General features: G+C 39.0%; 1 protein-coding gene across 2 annotated transcripts in view; it reads left to right on the top strand.

The window, feature by feature from the left end:
* GFRA1 (GDNF family receptor alpha 1) overlaps window positions 1-22,148 on the top strand; it is a 130,116-nt gene that overhangs the window by 58,794 nt on the left and 49,174 nt on the right. The gene's annotated exons all lie outside the window — the stretch shown is intronic.

The following is a 22,148-nucleotide window of genomic DNA, read 5'->3' as shown; positions in this document are numbered from 1 at the left end:
TGGCCAGTAAAGTTTTGGGGGCTGTTTGTTTTTTCATTGCAAGTACAAGGATAGCTTAACTGGACAATCTCAAAAAAAAAAAAAAAAAAAAAAGAGGCAGCTCTGTAGCCATGAGTTTTGACCATGGATGGAGGATGGAAATATCTTACATCATATCTCAGCCACAAAGTGGTTTCCCTTAGTTCTCAGAGTAGTAAGAGAACTCTCTTAGAGTTCTTTGAAAGACTGTTCTTGAAGTAACATGTCATTCCAAGCTGGGATTGTGAAGAGCATACAAAGAGATTTTTAAAATAGTATTGCCCTAGAAGAATACTAATGGCAAATAGGAATCTGATTAGCTCCTTATGAATTGTTACAGGATCCAAAGACAGTGAAATAATTTTCCCAGATGCTAATGAATTTTACATATCTTTGTTCTATGGAGGCCATGTTTCACTTAGCATGCAGTCAGTGCCCTCTGTCTCTGGTTGATTGGGGCACTGAACATTCCCTAGGTGCTGGAGCTCATAATTAAAGACCCACAGAGCAGACCTGATGCCACCAGACCTCTTGGCAGGGCTCTGTGATTAACCTGTTGCTTCAGTTTGGCTTCACACCCCTTGCCTGCAGATGTCCTGCTCCTGACTCCATCCTCCCTGGAGTTCTCACTACAATGCACACCTGGAAGGAGGTCACCTTACTGGAGGCCCATTCTATTCAAATATTTCATCTGTTTTTTCTGAAGCAGTCCTGGATTACATGCCACTGAGATTACTTCTATGCAGTGCAGCACAAAGCTGAATGTCATCAATCTCTCTTTGCTTTATTCCTTCATCTTTTAAAATCTATACTTCAGGGAGCCACATTTTAATAATGGAAGACATCACCATGTTTATCAAATTAAAGCAGACAGTGACCTGGTCATCTATTAACATTCATAATATCCTTAGGACTCAACTTAGACAAATTCATGGTACCTGCTTAGTAAATTAAGATCCTGTAGCAGAATTAATCATTCATGGTTATTATTGACATATGCCTTTGTGCTTTCAAAGAGAACATGTGAAAATAGTAACTAATTAAAAGCAGTGGGCATAAGACCAGCATAAATCTGTGTATGGCTAAATGCCTAATGGTCCATACCACTCTGAAATTTCTAAATATACGGCTTAAAGACAGTATATGTATTTTTTAAAAAACTGTACAATGGTCATTGTTTTATCCCCATTTAGAATGATAGCTCTTACAGCAGAGTAGCCTTAAAAGTAGTATTTTTCATGCTGTATGATGTTGTGTATTAGTTTATGGTTTGTGGATCATTGTTTCACCATTGGCAAGTGAAGTGTTCAGCCTTTTCAAGTTTGTTTCCTCAAAAAACTGTCATGGCCATTTTGAGAAGAAAAGACATAAATGGGGTCAGAGTTAATTTGAACTGTCCACATTTGAAAAAAATTAACCTTGGCTTTCTCTGTAAATGTTACTGGGAACCCTGTCAGGCTGGGGACTGGGCTTTGACTGATGAATTACTAACTGGATGGAAATCTAAGTTTCAAACTTGCTTTGGACATCATTCAAGACTGGTTGGAATTTCTCCTCTAAAATACTTGAAAGTGTTTTCTTAACAATGCATAAAGTTACCTTAAAAGCTTTATTAGAATTTGGATTTGAGGATCCACAAAAAAATTGTCTGATATTTGGGACATTCTTTTAGGGCTTAGGACAATGCCTAAGTCTGTTTATTTGCAATGTTAACTAAGACCTTAGGATAAATCACATTTTTGTATGGTGTTCTGATTTTGTTCTTTTATACTGTACTATCCCTAAGCTCCCTCCTCTGCCTACAAACTCTCGTGCCTTGTCTTGCTTGTCATTTTTTGTTTGTATCTCCAAGGCAAAAAATTTACCCAGCTGTATGTTTACTAAAAATCCATGGTAAAAAAGGGACTGGTGTGTATAGTTATAGTAACAAAAAGAAGGGCTTTTTCATAGTAAATGCATGAGGGTTTTTCATTCCTTTTCTAATTGCTACAGATGTTATATAATCAGACAAACACAACTCATACTTCTCACTTTCCAGGGTAAAACTGGTTGGAATCTGGAAGAATGGTGTGAGATTTTAAAGGAAAACTTAAGATATTAAAAGAAAAAATTGAGAAATTCTTAGCAAAATGAAGAAAATCATTCAAATCCATGACATAATTTTAGCTTACCCTAATGACCTGTAATTTCCTTTTTTCTGACATGTGGCCCCCATTACATGAATCACATGGACATTGTCATGACAAATTACATTCATTAAAAGAGTGCTTCTGTTATTCTAGTTAGTTTACAATTCAGAATTCATGCTCTATATCTAGTGATAATACTTTACAAAAAATTAGAATTTTATGGCATTTTTTTTTGTTTTTCCCTTTGGCTGAGCTAAACCAGCTTTTGTTAAAATTTGACATTAATATACAGTACTGTTTTAACAGGTAAACGGAGCAATTTTTGCATTAGACATATAACAGTGCGTTCTACAAAATATTTAAAATATATTAAATACTACTAGGTCAAGCCCCTTTTTTATTTTTGGTTGTCTGTTGTTTATTTTCAGTTATTGTACTGGAAACTGATTTGCATAAATGTTTATTTCTTGTTTTCTGTGGGTGAGGTTTGTAAACCCAAGCTGATTTTTATAGCCATTTGTTTTTAGCAAGTCCATAAAAGCTTGATAAGTCTGTCCCAGTGAGTGATACAGGTTTTTATGCAGATGATTTCTGTGCCATGTGATACCAGAGATGAGAGACCTGTGATGTCTTACACTCAGGCAGCCAAGCTTTAAAATTATCACCAGCTGACTTATTGTTGAATTAAGAAATTTAACTCATTTATCACTTTCAAAGTGGAAAATTTGTCCATTTGTTGCTGTATTTTTATGGCTGAAAACATGACTTAATAAATATATTATTGGAAATAGCAATCATTAGGGAAAGTTGTTACAAGTTTTACTGGTGATGGTTTTGTCCAAGTTTATTTTCCACTAAAAAGAAAAAAAAATTGTTCAGATATAATCGCTCCTTTCAGCCTCATGATTTATGCATGTGTTAGGAATTTAGGAGTAGAAATGTTTCTGCAGTGAATCAGAGCTGCTGTCCATCTACCCCTGTCTGACAGCAATCAATAAAAGCTGCTGCTTTCCAGGACATTTTTCACCTTCTTCCTCTCCTTTGAACTTACTGGAGCAGGATGGGTGTGTATGTGACATGGGATCAAATTAATTTGCTGTTAGTACAGGTGTAGACAATGCTAATTAAGAACTAAATCTTGCATTCTGCTTATAAATTCAGTATTTGTATTGAGTAGAGGCTTCTTCATGGGCACTAGAACAGACTTCTTTATTTAATATATAGTTTTCTGTTATGCATTGCTTACACTGACACTCAAGAATAAATACCATCCTCATTTTCTCAGTGTGATACTTAAGGAGCTGTAAATTAGATTCCTAGTTCTGTGTTGGTCTTTTCTGAAGATAGGAAAAGTCTATGAAATGAGACAGAATTTGACATCTCTTAGAACAACAGAGTTACTCTGAGTTTTTGAGTCTAATTGCAAGCAGAGAATATAGTTCATTGTACACACCAATTAAATCAAGCATTTTTGCCCTCAAAATTCATGGAAACTCTTAGGCTGGAAGTTGAAAATAAGCATGGACCATTGTTGCATGCTGACATGGAAGTGCTGAAAGTGATTCCTTCAAAAGGTATTATCTTCTGTCGCTCTCTGTGAGAGTGATGGAGATGATCCACATATGAATCATGTTTATTACACAAGGCTCAAGAGCTGTTTGGGAACAATTCTCCGTTCTGCCAGGCTGTACACAAACACTGCTGCAAGATAAACCCTGTCCTGATGAACTCCCAAAGTAAATCACCAGGGTAGGCAGAGGGACAAAGCCTGCAGCAGTGAGGAGTGTGATAACTGCAGTGAAAGGTGGGATAACTGCAGACATTGGTTTAGTTCTGTGATTGATTGATTGAATTTTACTCCATCTGCATGATGGTGAACGCTTGTTTTCTTCTCTTTAATGTCCACTATAGATATGTTTAATCAAGGAAAAGGAAGTAGAATGAAAAGAGAAGTGTGCCTGACATTGATAGAAATCCTGTTTGGATAAATTGTTCAGGAACAGTCATCCATGTAAAAATATGATCCTTGTAAGACTGCTAAGGTCATTGAGGCCTGTGGAGATCTGATGAGTAAATGCTGGTCACGCCTGGAGGCAGCTTCAGCTTATGAACTCAATTCTTCAAAAAATGTAAAACAGTTTTAGAGAAAAGAATGTTTGTCATTAGCCTGTCAAGGCTGTTTCCCCCTTGTTTTCTTGGTGCCCTTTTCAACATCTCTGTGTCCCTTCATGTACCTGTCAGCTGCCCTGAGTGTGTAGGAACAGCTGGAATGTTGGTGCTGGTTTGCATTCTGCTGGCTGGGAGGTATCTCAGCCTCCTGCTGGGGTGTGAAGAAGTGCAGACAGAGCCCTTTTTAATGGCAGGGCCTCAGCCAAGTTTTGTACCAGCCCATGGTGCTGCCCAGACTGATGGTTACACCCAGTAAATGACAGCAGTGTGGCCACCTCAGTGACAGGGGCCACCCTGCTGTCTGCAGGACAATACATGTCTATTAAAATACATCCTCCTGTAGAAACAGCTCAAGTCTTTAATGAGAGCACTCCTGGTTATTAGAAAGATGAATCCTTTCATTGCTGGTCCTCCACCATCCCAGCTAATTTGCCATCAGCCATTAACATATTCAGAATCAAATATACAAAATATTTGGTGCAATTTCAATGTATCTTTTCCTCTCCTAGACTCACTGGGTACCTGCAGACAGTTCAAAAAGAGTTCATTTTGTTCACCACAACTTTAGGAAAGCCTTACTATGTTCACTTTGGTGCGAATGTGTCTTCATTCTGTAGTATACCTTGATGTTTGAATTTGCACATGATTTAACATCCCTTCAGCATTCATATTTCCTTTGATCCCCTTGCTTATTAAAAAATGCAAATCTAAATTGTATCTTATTAATGTGCTTCTTTGTGCTAAAGCTGTGGGGGGTTAAAATCCCAGCTTTGGTAACGTATTTGGACTCTTAATGCACGAAGTGCAAAGAGAGCTAGACTTCTGCAGGCCATATTTTCTAATCAACTGTTATGAAACAGATTTTTTTATTGTGCTTCTGTTTCTTGCTCTCATAGAATTTACAGGAATAAAAAGAGTAATGACTTCATTGTTATACAAAAAAATATTTTCAACCATGGATAGAGATCCTTAGTAATTTGCTGTAATTTCTTAAAAATGACAGTGAGGAATCTTGGATGAAATTTCAGAAAAATAGGTATTTGAAATACAGGAAAGCATTTTAGATGGTTGAGTAGAAGTAAATACTAGGGGCTTTTTTGTCATACATTGAGTACATGGATTTTGTAGTAGTAAACAGTGGTCACTTATTTTTCCAGATAAATTTAGTAGCTTTTAGGTGCTGAGCACATCCTTTCACTATAAAAAAAAGCAAAAAAAAAAGCAAAAAAAAGGCAAATGCTGTAAAATTACTGATGCATTTAAGGCCATTAAAGTGCTCCTTATATTTCCTTTTTGCACAACTTGACCTATTCCTATGCCCCGGTAAAAGCTTTCTCTTCATGTTTAATGGCTTTTTTTCTTAGCATTGCTGCTTGTTTCTGAATTGCTTCTTATGCATCTGCCTAACTCGTTGGGAATTTGGGTGGGTCATTGTTACTTGGGATTCAGCACTGCATGAACACATCATAACAAAATGTAAAGCACGTGTGAGACTGACTAAAAGATGGTAGGAAAATATAAACTTTGTTATAGTGCCATGTTACTTCTTCACAACTTACTTTGCAAGCTTTACATACAAATTAAATTTTTCAGAGGCAGTCCAATCATTAATGAGTTTTGGAGAACTGTTTGGATAAAGACAAACTAGAAAAGTTAATTATTTGATTTTTTTCTTAAGAAAGGAAAAAAAAATTACCTTAGAATTATTCTTAGAAAACAAATAATAATGGGAATATTTATGCAGCTTGTATGTTTGTTGAAGCAGCTAATCCTTGTGTTGTTTCTGCAGTCGCTGCAACTTTAGGACATTCAGATTCACAGTAAATTGTTGCTTGTGATAAATTGTACTTCCTTTACTGTCCCATTCTTACTCCTGCTGCTTCAGAAGCCTGAGGCTGTGAAATGGGAATGGTAGGTGTGGAGTGGATAGCCTGATCTTCAGCTTATTCTAAGCTTCTGCAAACTCAGATGAGGAAACTCTTCCAGTAACCATCCTACCATACTAGTAGCTCTATTCTACATTAATTTGCCTTAAAAAGAATTACTGATTAGGGATGGACAAAGTGCTTCATCCAGGGGCTAGATCTCCTGTGTTTGTAGCCAGGCTTTGCAGAGTTTCACACCCAGGGGATCATTCAGTGGCTGTGGCCCTCATCCAAAGGCCATAGATTACATTTTGTGCACTATTCCCTGCTTCCATCTCTTCTCAGCTCCCTCCAACTCAGGGAATGAAGGCTGAGCAGACTGACATTTCTTCCAGGAGCCCTTCAGAAATGGAGACTGATGCTCCTGGCACTGTCCCTTGAGTGGCTTTCTGTGATTTTATAGATGAATGGGAAATGGTAGGAGGGTGGGTTTGGGTTGGGAGCCCCCAGGCTCTGGCTGACTGACAGCTCTGTAGGGGTACAGCTTTGGGGAGCTGACCTGCTCTTCTAGTCCAGTTTTCACTGCTTTCCTGAGCAGATAGAAGGGCCCCTATTTGTAAGGCTCAGCAAGCTGTCATTGCTGAGGACAGAGGCTGTGGAAAAGCCCCTTGCTGATCTGACTCTCAAATAGGCATTTTAGAAGTCCTTGCTTTGCTGATCCACATCCATGTAGCACTGGGGATCCTGTCTCAGGCTCCCTCTTCACTGTGGGCAGTGAGGGGTCTGCTTTGTGCTGGTTTACTTCTCATTTTACCTGGATTTGCTGTTTCTTTGGCTGCATCATGTTCTCTTCAGCGAGCCTCAGCCACTGCTGCCCCAGCTCAGCTGTGGTGACCAGGAGAGATAAGAGAGATCCCAGCTTCCTGCTCAGGAAAACAGGAAAGAAGGCAAGCAGCTTCATGCATTTGAGATTCAAGAGGTCCTTGTTTTATTGCTCCTGTACACGTTTAAGAGGGTGATCAGGACACTGGGGATGGATGGAGTGTCCTCAAACAGTGGCTTTGTGATCTCTTTTCCATAAGGACACTTCGCTCAGAGCTTGGGGCTTTCAAGCTCTGGAGGTGTGAGTGCACATTTGAAGATCCTGGTTTTGCCATAGAAGGGTTTTGTTAACATGAATAGAGGAGCTCTCCATTTATGTGTTTGTTCATAAAGGAAATGACAGCAATAAAGTTTTGGATAACTTTATGATAATAAAGGCCTGATTTATCAGAATGCTTCTACTTGTCTGGGCCAACATGGTGAGACAAAGCTACCAGAAATCTGGTTTAACTTATTGGTTGGAGTGAAAGTTTTTTACTTTCTCCAGAGTAGCAAAACCATCCCAGACAGACAGAATCTGCCCATCCCTCTAGGCCTCACTCCCATCTCTGTGTTTCCCTTGGTGACCTGTGTGTGTTGGAGGTGAAAAGACAGATTTTTGACTATGAGAACTAGTTTCTATAGCAGTTAAAGACCATCTAAAACTATTCAGCATAGGTTAGCAAGGAATTCAGGAAGACAGTTTTAAGCTATTTGACCTGTAACATGTGATATGTCATCACATGATGTGGCATTAAAAATAAAATTCCTTTTTAATTTCAAATTAAACTGTGTCTTCAATAGAAAGGAAGAAAAATACTCAAGAAATGTTAGGGGTTTTTTTCATTCTTATGGCCTGATTAAATTATTTTTAGTGTACTTAATAAACTGAAGCTGTCGCTAAGCTATTAGCAATTTGAGAATTCATGGAAGGAAAAAGAGGCCCAAGGGGGCTGCTGAAAAACTAACATAGAACCTACTTCATTTAAAAAAAACCCAAACTATCTATCTATCTATCTATCTATCTATCTATCTATCTATCTATCTATCTATCTATCTATCTATCCATCCATCCATCCATCTATCCATTTATCTATCTACCCCATCAATAAAATAGTCCTAGGAAAAAAGCCCAGAGAATTATGATCCAGTTCCCAAACTGCAAGCATGATAGAATAGGGTATTAAAAAAAAAAAAATTGATTTAAAAGTATCTAGGGGATTTAAGGTGATAAGGAGGGTCAGTGTGGATTCATTAAGAACAAATGTCAAAGCAGTGTAATATCCTTTGTGACATGGTAACTGTCATTTGTTCTGAATTGTAGTACGTGGTGTTTAGGTTAGATATTAGAGAAAGAAATCTAATTTGAAAGATAACTAGACACTGGAATACTGTGGAGGCTGTAGCATTGCAGCCACTGGGATACTGGGAGCAATGATTTGCAAAAGATGGAGTTAATTTGGCTTGCCACAGTAGGATGAACTGGATATCCATTGGAGTTATCAGGCCTGAATCTGTCTGATCTTCCTGAAATTTCAAAGCACAAGTTTTGAGCTGCTTGGTAAGATACTTGACAATGAGATGTTCCCTAATTTATTTATTCTTGTTTGTGGTAGGAAGGCACAGCACTCTCTTTTTCTGCCATTTCCTATGCAAATCCACTGATGGAGTTTTTTATAATTCTGTGATGGCTCTTCATCACAGGCTAAAGCATTCTTTTCAAATATCTCTCCTTATGGAACCTGTTGGGTGACAGTGAAATGAGTGGGGGCTCTAAGAGGCCTGGTTATAGGGGTCAATTACAAGATCTTTCACTGGTTGAATCCATTTTTAACTGGATTAAAAAAAAAAAAAAAAGAAAGAAAAAAAAGACACCTCTGTCAGTACTGCACATTTCATTTTATCCAGCATTTGACCTGGAGGCCCAAAAGTACAAAACTACAGTGTCACCAATTCTGCAGCTGGGACTTCTGCTTTTATGTCCTTTTCTCATTCAATCTGCAAGAGCAGAGAAAAAATGAACTTTATCTATTGTATGCAGCTGAAATATAAACCCAAATTCTGCATTAATCTTCACTCTTACAGTTATCTCATTACTCTTGTAAAATAATGAGTGAATGCACCCCATTTTGCTTAAAGCAACAGATCTATATCCAGTTAATTTGTGGATAAATATGGGTTTCTGCTATTGATGTTTCTTGATCCACACAAAGTGGTTATATTAATACTGAAACATTATTAATCAATAGGTAGCTCTTTAAAAATACATCACTAAGACTAGCCAATTACCTTTAAGTATATATCAAAGGCAACAGAACAATCTGAGGAACAATCATGGTCCATTAGAGAGTTCCAAACATTTTAATTATAAATATATTTTTAATTTCAGTGAAACTTAGAAAGGAAATTAAAATTTCTCATTGTGGCCTCAAAAGAATTAGAAAAGCCCACCAAATATTTTTTTCTTTTTTTCAAGTTTTGTTTAGGAAAGCACACAAAAATGTGCTTAAGTTCATCTTAGTCTCCTGAATTAAAACTGCATAAACTGTGAATTAATTCACATTGTTTGTAAAATAACGACATGTATGAAGGGTATGGTTCTGTTAGGTTTACAGTGCTAATTAACTTTATTGACTTACAGTGAAATGGAAATTCTGACCAAAGCATACAGTCTATCTGTAGCCTCTCAGAAATATGTTCTTTATTCAAAGAATTTAGGCTGTAATTTTGTGAAGCAAAAATTGTATTTTTTTATATCTTGTTTAAACTTTAATATCCATTTTTAATATAAATCCTACTCTGCCCTGTTTATGGAGCCACCATTGATGCTTCTGCTTTAGGAAAGGAATGTTATGGCTGGAGTATTGCGTTGTGTTTTAAAATCAGATGGGAAACTATATTTTCCTTTGAGATTATCATACCATTCTTCACATAAATTTCCTTAGTTAAGAAGACTATTTCCCCTCTGGCTCCTGTCCCTGAGCAATTACCCAGCACAAGCAATCTGTGGAGAATAGCACGAGGTGTAGCTGATTGTCATTCAACACAAGTGAAATCTTTAGGTGAACATTAGTCACTCTTTTAGACATGTTAGCTTGAAGTGGAAGCAGTCAATTACAGAGTAGAGGCTTTATGGCTACATTATTACCATCATACTATTAGATTTTCGTCAGCAGCATTCTGTTTGATCGATCTGTGCCAAGACATTGATGGATAGTTTTGTTCTTCAAATGTCAAATATGTGGGACTTTTGTGCTTTATTTATTTACTGGTGCGCCGCTGTATTGTGGATATCTTGCTTTTCTACATCATTCTAGTTTCAGCAGCTAATCATGATTAATTTTATTTGAAGTTTTGGTGTTTATTTCAATAGCATTCTTAATCATTCTTTCTTATGCTCTTGAATTACAGAGGGAACTGTGCTGTTGTATTGGATGTGCACTTAGTTGGATGTGTGAAAGTTTTCCCAGTGGTAGGAGGGCCTTGGAGAGCAGGAGCTGCTGCTGATTGAGAAATGTGTGTGTATCCAGTGTGTAATGAATTTTGAGATTCTGTTCTCTCCTCAGTGCTTCCATATGTAGTGCTTTTTCTGGGACTGGGGCTCTGTTATTTTATGTCTCTCCAACACGTGGCAACAGTATTAAAGCATCACTAGCTTCAAGATGCCAATTTAGTTTAGCTCTCAGGTTTTAACGTGAGTACTATTTTTAACTGAATATATACATTTTTAAGTGTATTCAAAAGTAAAATAATGCTGTTGATACTAATCAGGCATATAAACAAACTCCTTTTTGTTTTAGATGGTGATGAAGAAATGAGTAAATAAAAACAAATATATGTGGAATGATGTTGATCTCCTGTCTCCAGCAGGGCTGAGAAACTTCTCATCAGCCTGTTTGTGAGGGATACTGACTCTAAGTACTTCAGCCATCTCTCAGCATTTTCCTAGCAGTGGCACTGAATCAAGAGAAAGAGTAGGACAAGACTGGGAAGCTGAAGGTTACCTAAGTTTTCTGCTCAGTTTGCTAAGTATCAAGGTTTGCAGGCAGAAATTAGCAATGCAAAGGTTGTGCACCCATGGCCCCAGTGACTCAGGGCTACAGACATGAACTAGAGCTGTGTTTGTGCAAGGAGGGGCAGGAGCTGCAGTCTCCAATCCCCTGTCATAGAGTGACCCATGGGCAGTGTCGTGTGCCAGAGGAACAGCACAGTTCAGCTCCTGGGGGCTGCACCCTCAGGAAGGGAATGTGTTAATACATTAATAGTGTTAATACTAATGTTGTCTTGAAATGGGTTCTTCACTTAGTGAGACATGTTAAACATAATCTGCCTATTTGGAAGCCATACATCACTAGTCAATTAGCATTTCAAGCCCATCCATTTTAGTCAATACTGTGCAAGCATCCTAGCAGGATGTGAGTTGGGATTTCAGTCTCAGGATTTGAATTCCTGGCAGCAGTAAGATTTTTTACCTGATCAGGAAGGAGTATGAGTGTTGAGAAAAAAAAAAAAAAAGAAAAAGAAAAAAAATTATTTGGGTAAATGCTACAATTTTGATTACAGAAGCATTATACAGTCTTGATTCATCTCTTATCCATGTCCCTCCAATGCCTCTTGGACAGTGCTGCTGGTGCTGTATAGTTATTATTCTCCACTGCAGAATTGGCTGCAGTTCAGTAGTGTGCATGTGTGTGAAGTGAGTCTGAATAAAATAGACTATTTAAATGTAAATAGTCTTGTCATTTTACTTAGTGAGGCTCACTCCTCGCTAATTAGGAAGACATTCATTTGACTTAAGTATTTGAACACCAAAATAATCAATTTGGTTATAATACTGCTTTTCTTTTCCAACTGTGTTTACTTTTGTACCTGTGCATTCACATATTTACAAACATGTATGCCAAATAAAAACCAGTATATTATATTATTAATATATTCTGTATTTTAGAGTTAAAAATGGAGCCAAGGAGAGCGTAAGCTGATGCCCAATTCACTATAGCACTAATCAAATGCTTAGTTGATTTAAATGGGTTTCAAAGACAAGATAGATTTGGACATAAAACTTGGATTCATAGTTTTTTGAAGTAAATGGAGGTCAAAATATTGTGTTCAGTGAGCTTCAAACTGGGCACTATATCACAGCAGAAGCATAGGGGCAGCGCCTCAAAAAAGACACAAATGCTGCTAAATGTAGTTAACAAGTCAAAATAATTTTATTTCCTCTCTGTCTTTTTTCAGAAAGAAACACATTTTTACATTTGGAAAAAAAGAGATGTTTGCCATTTATATGAGCTAAGGAAAGGTAACCAGACTAGCTCAGGATATGGATCTGTGGGGAACAGGGAAAAGCTAAAAACACTGAAGACAAAACAGAAAGAAGCTTTTTGTCTGTTGCCACAGACTGTATACTGTACACGGTATAAATGAAAGTGACAGGTAATTTAGATTAGACAGTAGGCAGTGGTCTAATTGTTAGTGTGGTGTAATCTATTAAATATCATAATGATCCCAAGTTAACAAACCCCCAGTTGCACTGTAGGTAAGTGACATACATCACACACAGCTGCCTCACCTTCATTTTGTACCACTTTATCTTCTGGGCACACAGTAGGACAGGGGGACCATCATAACCATTATTAACTCTCCAGGGCAGTATCACTGAAGTTACTTATTTCCAAAGTACCTTGTTTCCCTTGATCCCTTAGGTACACCTGCCTCAGTGCCCACATCTCCTTGGTCCCTGGCTCTGGGGCTCAGCAGTGAGACTTCACTGGAGTCAGCAGCAGCACAGTGACTGAAGCTCTCGTAACCAAATCCATGAACAGACAAGAGTTACCACTGCTGCCCTCTTTACATTGTGGTGAATTTATTTGTGTTCAACAGGATTTCACTGGGACCAAGTGATAGGGAAAAGAAGAGCAGCTGGTGGTGGATTAATGGAATGAGGCTCATATTGTTTGGTCGATAGGCCAAATAATTGCCCCGAATGGTTTTCACTGGCAGCAGGGAAAGGGGGGCTGAGTTGGTGCCTCCCCAGCTGCTGTGGGTTTTGCTGTTCTCTGTCTCTATTGCTCTCTCCAGTGCCATGATGGCACCTTCTGCCCCACCCCTGCTGCTGCTGTCACTAATTGAGCATCTGCCCCGTGTCTGTCACTGCTGCTTTCACTGTGGTTTTAGCCTCTTGTCTCGTTTGTGCTGGTGGACTTTTGTCAGGACCAATGAGACATCTGTGATTCTCCCATCTAGCAATGGTGGAGCTTTACTCTTGTTGTTCTGGAGAGAGGCTCTTTCTCTGCTTTTAACTGTTTCCTGAGTTATCCCATCAATTGCTCTTGTCAGACTGGATTCACAATCACTTCTCCAGCCCACTGTCCTCTCTTGGTTCCCTTCTGAAAGAGTAATACCGCAGAATAAGCAGGATCATTTTTCTGCTAAGGTTTTATATACTTTGACTTTTTTTCAGGTTACAGCCATCCAGAGCAAGCTGCTGTCAAAGATAAGCTAATATATACTCCTGCAGCAGGCAGTCAATGTGTGTAAACCATCCCTACCTACACTGGTATTGCTGGAGGCTGGAGTAAGCTATGCTTCAGCAACTCTTGAATTAACAGGTTTTGTCTGTCTGTAGCAATCGCCTGACTACAACTCGTACAGAAACTCTTGGTCAGTGATTTGGGGCTTTTTTTTGTAACCTCTTGCTTTGTTTTTTTCTTTCTCCAAATCTGAGAATAAATAGCACAAGTTTAGATATCCAGAAAATGTGATTTAGGTTGTCAAGAAAGAATGTGAAGGGGACTAACTTAAAAGACAAGTAGAGTAATTGAATAGCAAATACTGTGGCTGAGACTAGTGGCTGAACTAGCACAAGATGCAGAAAAGTAATAATAATTAGCTAAATATTTTGCATAATCAAAAACATGTAGTCAGTTTATTAAACAGTTCTAAAAATCCTTGTTACTATTTCAAAATCCAGTTAAAGTTCTGAAGTTTTTATGAAAAAGGTTTGGATGCTTTGCTTGAGCCTTCATGAAAGTTTGTTTCTTTTTCGTTTTTTTCCATCCTTCCATCAGACTTAGCATTCATATCACACTGAGCTCAAGTATCTTAGGATCAGCCTTAAATTAGACAAAAACATTTGGGTTTTTTTTCTTCACGCTGATTAATTAATGTACAGTAGCTATCTTGTAAAATGACACATGAAGCCAAATAGTACTGAAACATTCTAGGACATATATACACATGTATACAAATGTGTCTGTATGCATCTATGTGAGGAAGACCTGGGCCATTTTAAAGTAACAAATTTTGTGCTGGCAGTGGATGTAATTGCAGAGCTCCTCTGATTCTGGTCCACCAACGTAAAGAAAGCAAAATCTCATGTTGAATTTAGTTTCACCAACTGTAAGATAGTGTGGTTAGAAAACACCAAACCAGAAACCATTGCTTGTCTGAAATCTGTGGTTATTTCAGGTTCCAATATCAGCTGAGTTTATCTGGCCCCTGCTTTTCCTTTTCCTGCTTTTTAGCTGGCATGGCTTCAGGAATAAAGGAGTTGTGAGCGAGCAGAGAAGGGACTTTGGAATTTCCTGCACTCCTGCTGTGTAGATTCAAACTCTAAGTGTAAATAATGGATGAAGCTAAGATTATTATAATTGATCATTGTATGATTTATATGGAGTAATTATAACTAGGCTGAGAAAGAATTTTCAAAAGCTAGTTTCCTGGTAGCCAGAGTCATTAAATAACAGTGTGCTGCCAAAACAAAAATTAGGTGGGAACGTAGCCACAGAGTTCAGAATGTCTGTCCTCCACCTGATTTATAACTACCCTGATGATGACAGTATCAGTGGTATTTTCCTATTAAGAACAGTAAGAGCTGTTTCAATTGTTTTTCTTATCTTTCTAACAGAGCTCCACATTGTTTTAAGTGTAGTCAAGCATAATAACTGGAAAACTGTAAAAATCTAATGCATAACAAAATGAAAAGGTGTAAGAGGTTGAAAAGGTTAATTAAAAGTGTAATGATCACATTTACTGAGACAGTCCAATTAATCACTTTATTCCAGTGGTCATGTGATACAGAAACCATTGCTCCAGAAAACTGATTCCTAGTGCTGGGATACATGGCCTGTGTTCATTTAAATGTGTATTTTTTCTACAAATGGAAATGTAACTTTTTATTTTAAGCTGCTTTTATTTACTTGACATCATTTAAGTAGTAGCTAATGTTTAACCCTTTGTCCTCACATAATGCACTACTCCAGCCATGCTCCCTCTGCACAGGATGGGAGCATTGCCCCCTTGATGCTTGCAGTCTTACAGCCCCACGGGAGGTTTGCTTACAGCTTAATGGGCTTGTAGGTATAGAAGAAATGAAGCACTAGAAATACATCATTATGTAATGTGATCTCTCTGAAACAGTGTATGTGACCAACAAAGTGAATTCTCAAGTGTCAACAAGCACAGCTAAATGTGATTTTTACCACGTCAACTGGAAAAAAAAGGGAAAAAGAACCTTGAAGGATCAATTACAAGGGTCACAACCTTGTATTATCTGATTTGCTGTAATATTCAGACAAGCTTTATTGGAATGGAACATAAATTTGAAAAATAGTGAGATTAGAAAGGATTGCCATGCTAGAGCAAAGAGCTAGAAGCTTTCTCCTGGTTTATTTTGCTGGGGCAGCACTTTAGAGGGAGCCCATTATAAGCAGGAGAATAGTAGTTATGTTAACATGGTAATTAATCAAGTCTGAGGAAAAGAGGAAACAAGTTGTGAATTCAATTCTGTAGTAATAAAAAGAAATGCTGAAAGTTGCCCTGTAAATTGGCATGACTTTGGCAAAACAGTCCCTCACTGTGTCTTGAGAACTTGCGTGCAGTAAATCACTTCTCATGGCAACCGTGTAGGTTTGAATGTTTTCACAGGTTTATTCTCTATTTCCTTGTCTGCTGGTTCTTTCCTAATTCTGTTGACTTAGTATTTAGCTAATAATAAAATACTGAACTGTATAAAACAAGAGCATATGCAGTAAGGTATTTGTACTCTGTTTTTAAGGGGAAATTAATTAGAAGAACTCAGCTGAAACTGTGGTGATAGCCTTCCACATCACAAACACAGCCTCTCAGCACAGAGCATGAATTGTGTGTGGAGTGACTGAATCCCTCACAAAAAAATTGTATGCTGTACATGGTCCCAGTCATGCATAATCCATCCCTGGTGCTGGTGTAGTGTAGATGGGTTAAAATGATCTTTACAGCCTAAAACTCTTTAGGGTAGAACTGAAATCATTGGTGCAGTAATGTGAGAAACAGTGACTGGATCAGTTTGCAACAACTGTAGTTTCTTTGTTTAGCAAGTCTCTGACTCAATTAATGCATTTCTGCCTCCTAAGTGAGATACTTTGGACAGAAGTAGCAGTAGTTTTAAAGAGCCAAATTCATAGCTTAAATTATTGAAAATTCAGAACAGCTCCAGTGAACAAAATAGATTTAACTGTGCTGGCAGGAATATAATGTATAACTGCTGTCCACTGTGCCATGTGGAAAATTAGGGACCCTGGCATAACCTGTCATTACATTTGTAACAGAAATGAAGGGTGTTAGATCAGGATGTTCGTGAGTGAAGACAGAATTTCAGCAGTATATGCCACACTGTTGGGGCAGGGTTTCCCCACTCTGCCCTTGTGGAACTAAAATTTAAATCAGATCACTGTTGGTTTATAAGACTTTGCTCTTACATAACCTGTGAGTTGAGCAGATGTCCCTCAGCCAGCCCACAGGGCTCAGCCACCTTGGAGTTGTCTGCTCATCTTTTCTCCATTCCTCCCCAGTAAAGAATTAAAGTGTTAAAGGAAGGGGTAAATACAATTTCCCCCCTTTTTATGCAATACACATGCAGCATAGGAGTTGCAATTTCACTGCAACCTTTATTTGCAATCTATGAAATGCACCAGGTAATGAAATGCACCAAACTAAAGCAGGATCTAACAAGAGCCCTGTTGAGCATCAGAGCCCAGATGCAGTGGTAAACTTGGGCAATAAAAAATGCAGCATTTAGAGAATGTGGCCCCATTAGCAGAATTAAACTTCCAGGAACAGACCAAGAGGTAAATTTATCCACCTGAAAGTCCGAAGCCTCTGCTTCAAGATGTTATATAAAATCCTCAGCAAGATGCTTAGAGTCTTTATAAAATACACAGAGAAAACAGTTTTAACAACAAGCAAACCAGTAAAAAAGGAAGAAGAAACTCTTTATTGTGAGAGTGGTGAGGCATCCCCATCCCTGGAAATGTTCAAGGCCAGGTTGGATGAAGTTTGAGCAACCTGGTGTAGGGAAAGGTTTCTGGAAATACAGAAACTGACCTTTGTTGGAAGACTTTGGAGCTGTGGAGCCAGACTCCCAGCCTCAGGCAGGTGCATCTGCCCACACAGCAGTCAGTGTGTGCTCCTGGGAGTAGAAAGCCAGAAATTTCCAGTCACTAAGGTAGTGATCAGAACTTGAGGGTGTGGCGTGTCTTTGCTCTCTTCTCATCTCTGTGGGATTTCAGAAAGCCTGGGAGGGTCCCCTGTGGGTTTGGCAGTACCGTGGTCTGGAAGGAAGGGAAGGAGATGTGATGTTTTTTGAAGGGATTAGAAGTAGGGAGTGAGTACAAGTGGAATCATGCCTCTGCAGGCTTACAGACTCTTCTTCAGGGAAGGTTTCCAGTCATTGCTCTTGTAAGAGAAGTAACTCTCTTTCCTGGGTGCAGGCCAGGACCCAGCAATCTGCCTCCCAGTGAGAGCTCTCATTCTTGGGCTGAAGCAGCTTGCTCCCTCTTTGTTTTGCAATATGCACCATTTCCTTGTTGAGAACACTCTGTGGTGAGATGGTTTGAGAGCCCTTCTGGGAAATGAGAACGGTGTTCCTGAGTCTCTCATGTCACGGAAGGCAGCGAACCAAACTCTCTGCAAGATCCCAGCTGATGATTCACCAGCCGAGTCTCGTAAAATCAAAGGCTGGAGTGTGTTGGGAAAGACTTCAGACTTAGCAGATGTGCATAACACAGTAGCTGAACACTTCCAAACATAACATGGTAGATGAACACTTCCAAATCAGGCCTGTTGGTTCACGCTAAGCAACGTGATTGTTCCCAACCTCTAAATGGCTGGGACAGGAGAAAGTATTTACCTCCTCAAGTGAGTTTATGGGGGTATTCAGAAGAGAATTCTGGAGACCTAGGCAATTAGTGTGATCAAAGAATTAATGACTAACCAGGAATGTAAAACGTTCCAGCTTTGGTCTTAGGAAGCTGAAGTCTCATTTTAGGCAGTTTTGTTTGTTTAGATCTTTCTGTTGCTTGTTCTGTAGCTTTGGTTGTAATTTTCACGGTCTCATCTTTGTCACCTGGTGCCATCAGCTGTAATTTCAACATGCATCTTGTTGTATGTGGTAGTATTCTGAAATCCCTGGTCATAGCTGATAATATATTAGCATTAATTTAAAAACGAAGTCACCTGCTTATTAAGATTATGGAAAAGGTTTGAAATTGGCCAGCTGTTCTGTAAATGCTGAGCTGAAGAAAAGTAGAATTTCAGAATTATACTATCAGTCTCATGTTTGTTTTTTGGGATGACCCATTTTTTTTCATTGCTATTTGGGATTATAAATAATTTCTCCAGGAAAACGGTATTTTATTTTAAATGCATCAGATAAAATGCAGATGACAATGTTTGCTATGATTTCCTTATTTTTTAATTGCTCTTCTTACAAAGCAAAAGTACTTTGGTGAACCCCACAGCAGCACTTTTGTTTAAGTGGGATCATGGCTCTCTTCTTAATTTTGGTCAGTTTTTGGTTCCTGTATGCCATATTCTGCACCTGTGTTGGAGTAGACCCATACCCCTGTGGTCACCTCTATCACTTTGCAGTTTTGCCTTCCATCACATTAACATTTATTGCTCTCTTTACAGCATTGCCTTCACTATATCCACTAGAAAACCTACTAATGCTAATTACTTGCAAATAGTAATGGTAATTTTAATGACAACCTCAGTAAATTGCTTTTTATATGCTGTAAGAAAATTGAAAACTAAATGTCCATTTTGCTGCTTAATAAGAATCTTATAGAACAATTAATATTCCTTGTGCTCCTTCTGTCTAGTGGGAGCACAAATAAGAAGCTCCCAGTACCTATTGAGAAGCTTTTTTTGGGTACCATGGGGTGGGTTAAGAGGAGTTGAGGAGACACAGTAGGTACAGAAATGAAATAGAAATGGAGGTTCAAGGAAAATGAAAGATGAAGGTGGACAGACTGTGGAAGAGGGTGAAGCATGATGAAGATCAAACAGGGTAGAGGAAGCCCTATTAAGACTTTAGGTGCACCTCTGGGTAAAAAACTGGAGCTTTTGGCTGTCTTCTTTCTGTGGTCTATGGGAGATTGAGTCCAGGACTCAGTCCAGGATAGTTATGGCTGTATCCAGGGTGGGGGGATGCAGGAGGTAACAAACATCAGAGTGGTTGCACTGGTACAAGGACTGCTTTTTCATCCCTAAAATTGGTCAGAAAACATGTCACACGTTACATGTGCAGTAGAGGAGCTGGGGGTTCAGGTAAAGGCAAGTCAGTGTCAGTACCAATGGTCCTGCCCCAGAGTTTGTGTGTGTGGTGTGCAGCAGCTGCCTGCTGGCAGGCTGGGTTGAGGAATCCCAACGCTGCTGCTCTCCCACCAAGGCACAGCTCCTGGCTCTGCCTGGCCTCTGGCATCCCTCTGCCTCTGCCCCATCAGGGCAGCATCCCCAGCTGCTGGATGCAGGCTCCTGCTGGGAGGCAGCAGCATCCTGGTGCTTCCAGCTCAGCTCTCCTGGGCCGGTGCTGCAGACAGGACCCAGCTCCTCGCTCCCAGCAGTGGGACACCGCTTACCACCTGCCTGGAAGGGACTTCCCATGGGTTCTGTGGTCAGCTGGCAGGAGTGGAGGCCTGTGTGCTTTGGCAGAGATTTCCAGAATGGGCCCAGGGAAAGCAGATCTGGGAGAGAGTAGGCTCTGGGTTGGGAAATGGTGCTGCAAAGAAATCTTTACTTGTTCCAGGCTCCTGCCCTGACTGCCCCCAATCCATATCCTAATGCCCCAAGAGAGGGGGAAACTGAAAAAGGATCTCCTTACACAAACCTTTCCCAAAGGGTTCTGGCATGAAAAGTGGCTCTGGATAAGATCCATTTGCTTTTAAAGTAGTCAGTACCTGGTAAGAGCCAAACTCCTGCCTGTCTTAATAATTTAAGCTTTGTGGAACAGAAGCTGGGTGAAATTTTGACCTTATAAATTACTGCTGCATAAGTAATCCTCGGGAACACTCCCAGTATTGTTAACTGTTTGTAGTTACCATGGGACTTAGGAATAATTCTGCACTTTTGCAATAAAAGTAAAGCATTAAATGTATTGCAGATTGTCAACCTTGCATTAAAAATATGATTTAAAAGCATAAGAGAAGTTGGTATTAATGAGAAGAGTTGGTGCAGACAGTCTGGTTTAATTCAGATGCACTTGATGCACCTCTCCTACATTTAGTCTTGGTTTTAAAAGGTAAAAATCATTTGTATAATGTTAGGACAAGTATGCCGGAAAGAACAGAGACATATGTATCAAACCAGAAATGCAAGGGGCACATTACAGCCAGGGCTGGTTTAAAAAACAAAACCCCCCAAAACCAGTCTGTATTCAGAGTTGACAGTGTAGAGAGGAATGTGAGTGTTGGACAGATATAAATTGACTGACAGGTGTGAATATGCATAACTATCATTTGTGAACACTTTGTACCTAATTCAACTTTCACCCAAGATAACTTTCGCTGCTGTTTGCACTGTCAGTGACTTGGCTTATGTTCTGCCTTTTGAAAAAGATTGATTAACCTGTCCCTTCTGATTTTTGAGGTGCTTGTGTTCACAGTGCTTTCTGTTCATATTGCAATACCCCATTCACAACTGTTCCACAGAATTTTGTATTAAAGAGTGGAATTCAGCAGTTGACTCCCAGGCACAAATAACCATGTAATTACTCTGCAATCACATAGTAATTAGCATATACTATTCATATATTGCATAATTATATACCCTGCAGATTACATAGTAATTATATTTGTACTAAACATATAATTCTATATACTGTATAAAATAACTTTAAGGGTTCATAGTTAATATTATAGTTGTATGCTAATGTAATGCAACATTTTATATTAAAATGTTACAATTTTATGAGAGGGTTGTATTTTGGGCATCTCATCTCTTCTGCATCTGGTGTTGCTTAATCTGTTGTAGGCTGCTATTATAAGAAATGATGGGCTCTTAATTTATAGTCAAATGTTGCATGTTTACAGTTTTGTAATTTATGAAGATAAGATGCAAAAAGTTGCCATTTTATTGTGCAGGCAGCTGAGACTGGGAAGGACTTGGAGTGTGATTGTTCAATTACAAAGGTTAAATGTACAAACACACTGAACATAGTTACAGCACAGTGCTAGAATGAAACACAAATCTAATGCTCCTTAGCTCTGTGTTATTTTTGGGTGGGTGAGATGCATGGGACAGTTGCAGGTGATTTATTTGAATAATGGGAAGTGTGTGTGAGCAGCCCAGGCCCATCTTGGGCACAGTGTGTTCCATCAAATGCAGAGCTCAGTGCAGCACCTCAGCCAAGCTGCTTCGTGTTTCCTGCTGTGGAAAAAGAGAAAAGGTTGATGTCCTGATGTGGGAAAGGGAGGCAGAGTGGTAGGAGAATGGAGATTAGTGGCAGTGAGTTGTAGAAGGACCTTGGACTGAGTTTCTGGGTAAAGGTGAAAGATCTAGGGGAAAAAAGGCTTTTTGTAAGGGTAACTTAGAGCTTTGGATCATTTAAAATGTTTTATCTTTTTGGCCAGACCCCCCCAAGAGGTTGCAGCAGATTTTAGATATTTGCAAAATGTTTTGTTCAGCTTGCAAATTCTGTAGCAGTGGGAAATTAATGTATTTTCTTGGATCTGTGATGTTGGCATTCCTAATATCCAAAGCAGCATTACAATTATTCTTAATTTAATTTTGCAATCTAATGCCATTTGCCTTCGTTTTCAAGCAAAGCATCTATTGGGTTTTAATA

Source organism: Poecile atricapillus, chromosome 6 (genome assembly GCF_030490865.1).
Source record: "Poecile atricapillus isolate bPoeAtr1 chromosome 6, bPoeAtr1.hap1, whole genome shotgun sequence".
NCBI lineage: Eukaryota > Metazoa > Chordata > Aves > Passeriformes > Paridae > Poecile > Poecile atricapillus.
This window is presented reverse-complemented; position numbering and strand designations above follow the sequence as displayed.